The sequence below is a fragment of the Microcaecilia unicolor genome, chromosome 2, assembly GCF_901765095.1.
Source record: "Microcaecilia unicolor chromosome 2, aMicUni1.1, whole genome shotgun sequence".
NCBI classification, from domain to species: domain Eukaryota; kingdom Metazoa; phylum Chordata; class Amphibia; order Gymnophiona; family Siphonopidae; genus Microcaecilia; species Microcaecilia unicolor.
In genome coordinates this window covers 354,481,576-354,488,405 of record NC_044032.1, presented here as the reverse complement: position 1 = coordinate 354,488,405, position 6,830 = coordinate 354,481,576, and the positions used below count along the sequence as shown (strand labels likewise).

General features: G+C 42.8%; 1 protein-coding gene across 2 annotated transcripts in view; it reads right to left on the bottom strand.

Moving 5' to 3' along the window:
- Window positions 1-378: 378 nt before the first annotated feature.
- Window positions 379-6,830, bottom strand: part of LOC115463743 (TNFAIP3-interacting protein 3-like) — a 152,224-nt gene continuing 145,772 nt past the window's right edge. For both annotated transcript variants that reach the window (XM_030194486.1, XM_030194487.1), the window contains 2 exons: window positions 6,628-6,750; window positions 379-1,043 (listed from right to left, as the gene is read on the bottom strand). The gene's annotated coding sequence lies outside the window, so the exon portion shown is untranslated. The remainder of the gene's footprint in view (window positions 1,044-6,627; window positions 6,751-6,830) is intronic.

The following is a 6,830-nucleotide window of genomic DNA, read 5'->3' as shown; positions in this document are numbered from 1 at the left end:
CCCCTCCACCCACCCTCCGTCGCTCCCGGAACTAACCTTAAACGCCTCCTTTCACCTTCGCAGCAAGCAGCAGCAGGGCAGACCTTTCCTTCCTTCCGTGCCCCGCCCTCACGGACGTTACGTCAGGCGAGGGCGGGACACGGAAGGAAGGAGTGGCCTGCCCTGCTGCTGCTTACTGCGAAGGTGAAAGGAGGCGTTTAAGGTTAGTTCCGGGAGCGACGGCGGGCGGGCCAACCCCGATCCAACCCCGATGTTTCCCCGAAAAATAACACAGCCCCTGAAAATAAAACCTAGCGCATTTTTGGCGGCAAAAATTAATATAAGACAGTGTATAATTGTGTTGCTTTTCTATATTTTATATGGAGTTCCTTTCTGAATATACCTTTTATTATTTTTATTTGTTCATCACTTTGATTTTTGTTGGAAAAAAGGCAATTTTAACAAATGATAATAAACATAAACATGCTTATCCTTGGAGAAAATTGTCCAGTATCAAATTTGCCTTTTATTTCAAAACTCACAGAAAATATAGTTCATGCTCAACTAGTTGACTTTATTTACCAAATCCAATGCTTTGCACCTGAGGCAAGTAGTTTCTAGATCTTTTCATAGTTCTGAGACAAATTTATGCCAACCTAGGCAGTGGGACTGATGTCTATCTACAATTACAACTTAGTTGATTACTCATTACTGTTGACCAATCATCAGGACATAATGATTGGGAGGCATAGCTCTAAGAGGTCATTACTAATGAAGAGAAATGGTAAAAGTGCCTTCTAACTATAGAACTGGCAATCAAAATTATTGGCTGATTATACCATTAGTTACATAAGCTATCAATTGATAACCGAAAATAATCTTTATCTCTTTCTTTAGGAAATTATTACATTTACATGCGCTTTGCCTTCATTTCCCATTCAACATTTCTTATACAATTATTGTTGTTTTAAGGCTTCATGTTGCAGCTGAACTTTCAACCAGTTAATTTCTTTCTCCAATAATTTAGTCTTCTGTTGATGACACTTTAAGATCTCAAGAGATTTCTGCCATTAAAAAAGAAGATTAGTGAATTATACCCCATCGCCAGCAATAAACCATTAAATTATGCCTTGAGTATTTAGTTAGATTTATTAATGCTCACCTAGAGCTCTGGGCAATTTATAATAATAAAACATAAAAATGCAAGCAGTAAAACTACAATTAGAAACATTTTACATAACACAATGCTAACAACAGCATTCCTATAAAACTCCGACATAAACCCCCGGATTCCGTATAGGTTGCATAAACTTGGCAATGCATAAACTAATGAGCTAATTAAGCACTAACAATAATTGTTAGCAAGTACTTAATTAGCAGTAATTAAGAGTTACACACAGATCTGCCCTATACCCTATTCTATGGCATGTGCACTTAAATTTCATAGCACGCAACTCAAAAGAGGCATGGCCAAGGGAGAAGCATGGGTAGGTCAGGGCATTTCCACAAGTTAGGTACAATGTTATAGAATATTTTAATTTGTGTGCCTGCCAGTAGTTGGCCGCGACCATTTATACCTGCTTTTGGCAGGCATGCATGCTCACGTCCAAACATTTGGTGTGGAAACATGCACTATACTAGTCCTATATAATAATTTACACCTCCAGTGTTCCATGTCTGGCTGCCTGGGTTCGTAACATCTCCTGGCTGTCTGGGTTTGTAACATCTCCTGACATCAGCCAGCCTCCAGCGTTCCTTTCCCCCTCACTGTCCTGCCCTCGTGTCAAGACATAATGACATCAGAGAGCGGAACAGTGAGAGGGAAGGGAATGCTGGAGGCGAGCTGACGTCAGGAGGGATGTTACGAATGGGACAGAAGCCAGCGCCAGCCAGCCAGACAACGTGCAGGTACAAATCGAGGGGAGGAAGGGGAGGGGAGGGCAGGGCAGAGGAGAATTGATGGACATGGATGGGATGGGTGGACAGTAGAGGAGAAAATCACGGGACACGGATGGGAGGGCAGGAAAGAGGAGAATCGCTGGACATGGAGGGAAGGGCAGGCGAGAGAGAGAAAAAAAAGCTTACATGACAGCCTTCCTAGGGCCCATTTCATTGTTGAGGAAACGGGCATGGTTCCAGAGGAGATCCGGGAAATTATAGACCGGTGAGTCTGACATCGGTACCGGGCAAAATGGTAGAGGCTATTATCAAGAATGAAATTACAGAGCACGTACAAAAACATGGGCTGATGAGACAAAGTCAGCACGGATTTAGTGAAGGGAAGTCTTGCCTCACCAATCTACTGCATTTTTTTGAGGGGGTAAACAAACATGTGGACAAAGGGGAGCCGGTGGATATTGTGTATCTGGATTTTCAAAAAGCGTTTGACAAAGTGCTTCATGAAAGACTCCTGAGGAAACTGGAGAGTCATGGGATCGGAGGTAGGGTATTACTATGGATTAAGAGCTGGTTGAAAGATAGGAAGCAAAGAATAGGGTTGAATGGTCAGTATTCTCAGTGGAGAAGGGTAGTTAGTGGGGTCCCGCAGGGGTCTGTGTTGGGACTGCTGCTTTTTAACATATTTATAAATGACCTAGAGGTGGGAGTAACTAGTGAGGTAATTAAATTCGCAGATGACACAAAATTATTCAGGGTTGTCAAGTCGCAGGAGGAGTGTGAAAGATTACAGGAGGACCTCGCAAGACTGGGGGATTGGGCGTCCAAGTGGCAGATGAAGTTCAATGTTGACAAGTGCAAAGTGATGCATGTGGGTAAGAGGAACCCGAATTTCAGCTATGTCATGCAAGGTTCCGCGTTAGGAGTTACAGACCTAGAAAGGGATCTGGGAGTCATTGTTGATAAGACGTTAAGAATGTCTGCCCAGTATGCTGCCGCGGCTAAGAAAGCACACAGAATGTTGAGTATTAGGAAAGGGATGGAAAACAAACATGAGGATGTTATAATACCATTGTATCGCTCCATGGTACGACCGCACCTCGAGTATTGTGTTCAATTCTGGTCGCCGCCTTTCAAAAAAGATATAAAGGAATTAGAAAAGGTGCAGAGAAGGGCGACGAAAATGATAAAGGGAATGGAACGACTTCCCTATGAGGAAAGGCTGAGAAGGTTAGGGCTCTTAAGCTTGAAGAAAAGGCAGCTGAGGGGTGATATGATATAAGTCTACAAGATAATGAGCGGAGTAGAGCGGACAGATGTGAAGCGTTTGTTTACACTTTCAAACAATAACAAAACCAGGGGACACAAGATGAAACTAGAATATGGTAGATTTAAAACAAATAGGAGAAAGTTTTTCTTTATTCAGCGTGTAGTTAGACTCTGGAACTCGTTGCCGGAGAATGTAGTGACAGCAGCTGGCCTTACGGAATTTAAAGGGGGTTTGGACAGATTCCTGAGGGAAAAGTCCAATGAACATTATTAATTTTTTTTTTTTTGGGGGGGGGGGGGGGTTGCCGGGTTCTTGAAGCCTGGATTGGCCGCTGTCGGAGACAGGATGCTGGGCTTGATGGACCCTTGGTCTTTTCCCAGTATGGCAGTGCTTATGTACTTCCACTAGTATTCTATAATGGGTGCTCTGCACTGAGTGACCTTTACAAAATTTGTGATTAACGCGGATCATCCTGGCGCCTAAATTTGAGTGTCATGTACTGAATTCCCCCAAAAGAGGATATATTAGCTTATATTATAATTTACGTGTTTATTCAATTCAATTCTTGTATATCGCTAATATCCCCTTTCCAGGGTTCACTACAGTTTACATTCTACATGAGACAAAAGCAGATAGTGTCAGTGTGAGGTATGAGAAACATTATAGACCATTGGTGTAATGCATGAGACTAAAACATTAAAGGAAAGGAAGGAAGTAGAAGTCATGATGGATTATACGAAGCAGAAAGGAAGAGAAAGGTTCTTATCCTCTTTCTGGAGTTGAGGTAGCTGTTTTCTGTTCTGATGGGAATAGGTAGGCAGTTCCATATTGTGACTCCAAGTACGGGGAATAGAGAGATGAAAATCTTCTGATTTTGAATTGTCTTTTGAAATGGTGATGCTAGCATCAGTTGTTGTTTCAGTCTGTTAGTCTGGACCGGATATAGTGAAGCGGTCTTAGTCAGCAGTTCAGAGGTGAAGCCCTGATGCTAGGCCAAAAGGAAGTATGCAATACTAGAATTGGTGTTTTCCTATTATGAATCTAAGATACACCCAAGTCACAGGAAGTGAGTGTCCTCTAAATCCAGACAAAATAGTCAATCTTTTTCTGAAAAGGTATTAAAATGCCTGGAGAAACCATTTGTACAAACTCTGCCTAAATCATGCCCCTGCCTCTCCTCTGCCATGCTTCTTTTAAACATCTGTGTCTGGGAGGTTCTATATGTGGCCACTAGTGGTTTTATAAAATTACTATATGCAAATGTCAATCTAGACATATGGGCGTAGATATTTAAATCACATATGCAGGACTGTCTGGGGATATTCTGGGGCACTTAACTAGATGGTGCTGCTGAATATCTCTTCTAACTGTCCATGCTGAAAATGGCTATTTTGTGGGGCAATCCAGAGGTGGAGTTAGGGTGGAGCAGAAGTTTAGCTGGTTAGCGGTGATTTTCAGTCCACTAATTGGCTGCGCAACCGTATAAAGTTAGAACAGAAAAAAGCCTGTCCAAACTTTATATGGGGACATAACCAAGCACTGGTCTGAATATCAGTTGGTGTCTGGCTACCTTCGGGGTCCTGGTGTAAGAGTTAGACCCCTGTCTATATAGCTGTAATACAAAGCTTGTCTTGACAACATCCTGCAATTTATTATTCGGACTGTGCCTTAAAGCAGAGTGAACTTTAGCCTGAATTTGCTCATCAGCAAGAAACTGTTTCAGCCCACTTAGCTGATGCCATCCCTGACCAGTATTGCTTAAGGAACTTTTTGGCCTAGGACAAGTACTAAGGGCAAGATAGATAACTGCCACTATGGAGCCAGAGTCTCTGAGTTCCTTGAATAAGACCAAGGGATGAAGTCATAAGACTGTTTGAGCCTGAGTTCCCTGAATTGCAATGTGAATGATGTAAAATGGATATTCTTGGGGTTAACCAAATCAGGATGATCAGAACAAATTGAAGTATTTATCTCCAGAGAAAAGGCTCTACCAGAGGTGTACGAAAGAGGCCTTTCTGGAGACCAAGGGCTGTCTGATCACCTCATCAGGTCCCAGCTGGAACTGCCCCAGTGCATCTGCTCAGCTCATAGATTCTGCTGGACCCCACTACTTGATTCTGCACTGCTGGAACACTTCACAGTTATCCTGACAGTGTGACTTGCTGACCCGCAGCCTCCCTGCAGGGGAGAGGAAGACTCCTCTTGACTGACAGGTTGTGTACAGCTCTGTTATTGCTAGTGGGTAATTCAGAAGGCATAAGTTAAGGCCTGTAGGGAGAGCGTGCGTTTACTCTGAAGATAAGTGTTATTTTATTTCTCTGAGCTTCCTAGCATTGGTGCATAAGTCTCACATTCTAATTACCACTTCATTTTATCTTTGGCTGCTAACACTTTTAAATAAATTTATTTATTTTTGTTATTATTGGCCTGTTTCCTTGCTTGTCAGTATTCTTCAGGAGCCTTAGAACTCGGATTCACATGCCCAGAGGGAAGTCATAAGTAAATAAATAATTCCAGAGTGCATACCGTTACCTAATCTTCTGTCCCTCCTCATACAGTGTACTCTAGGAGGCACTGGTCCACTACACCGGTCTGAAGTGTTGTCATCCCCCTCCAATCCTCCCTCCCATTCCCCCAAAAGCACTGAAATACTGTGAGGTGCCTACTAGAGGCAGCCACTAGGCGGAGGAGCGAATGGGGTTCGCTCCTACCCCCATCACCCCCACTAGATCAGTAGGGACTTTAGACAGGCCCCCCTATCATAAGTGGAGGGGGGAATGGGGGCTATGTGCTTCCAGGGGTTGGGAGGGAAGGAAGAAGGATCAGAATGGAGAGGGGGCATGATGTATTTCTGGGGAGCTGGGAGGGCGGGAGCAGGGGAGTAGAGGGCACCTGCATCCCTTATTCTGGTCCTGGCCGATATTCAGCTGAGACCTGCATAAGTATCTAATATGGGTCCTGTTTTGAATATTGGCTGGGACCCACATTCAGACCAGCATAATTGTGATTAGCCTTCGATATTCAGTGCTGGTTCCTGGACAAGACTCGGCACTGAATATCCAGGTCTAATTCTGCCCTTGACAATCAGCTTTAAAAAAAAAACGCTGACCACCACGGGATGAATATTGACCAGATAATGTTGCCATTTACCCATCTAGATTCTTCTTATATAATATCCTAGATCTACCAAATTATTGTCCTGTAAATAATAGAGGCTCATTTAGATATTAAATAAACATGGAGATAATATAGTTAATTGTGTTGAGGAAGATGACTTCCCTGTGTAGACCACAGACTGCATTGACTTAGAAAAGATATAAACAACACAATTCTGCCTCCAATCCCAATGTCCATGAGTCTGCTTAAAAGGACCTTAGAGAAATGGTGTCAAAAGTAGCATTAAGTCCAACAAAAATCACCACAGAGTGTTGCCCCTCATCTAGACTGGCAAGGATCACTACCAACAAAATGAATGAACCTACCTTAACCAGCTGTACCTTGCTGATCCAATCAACTGCATGAATATCCTGTGGCAGGTTCATATGACATAGCATTCCATAGTAGGCTTTTCTCAGGGTTTTCAGTTCAATTATGACAGCTGTAATCTATTAAAAAGTGAGACCATTTTCATAGTGCAGACATGAATGAAAAGAAAATTATTTCAAAAATTAGATTCTTCCATCTT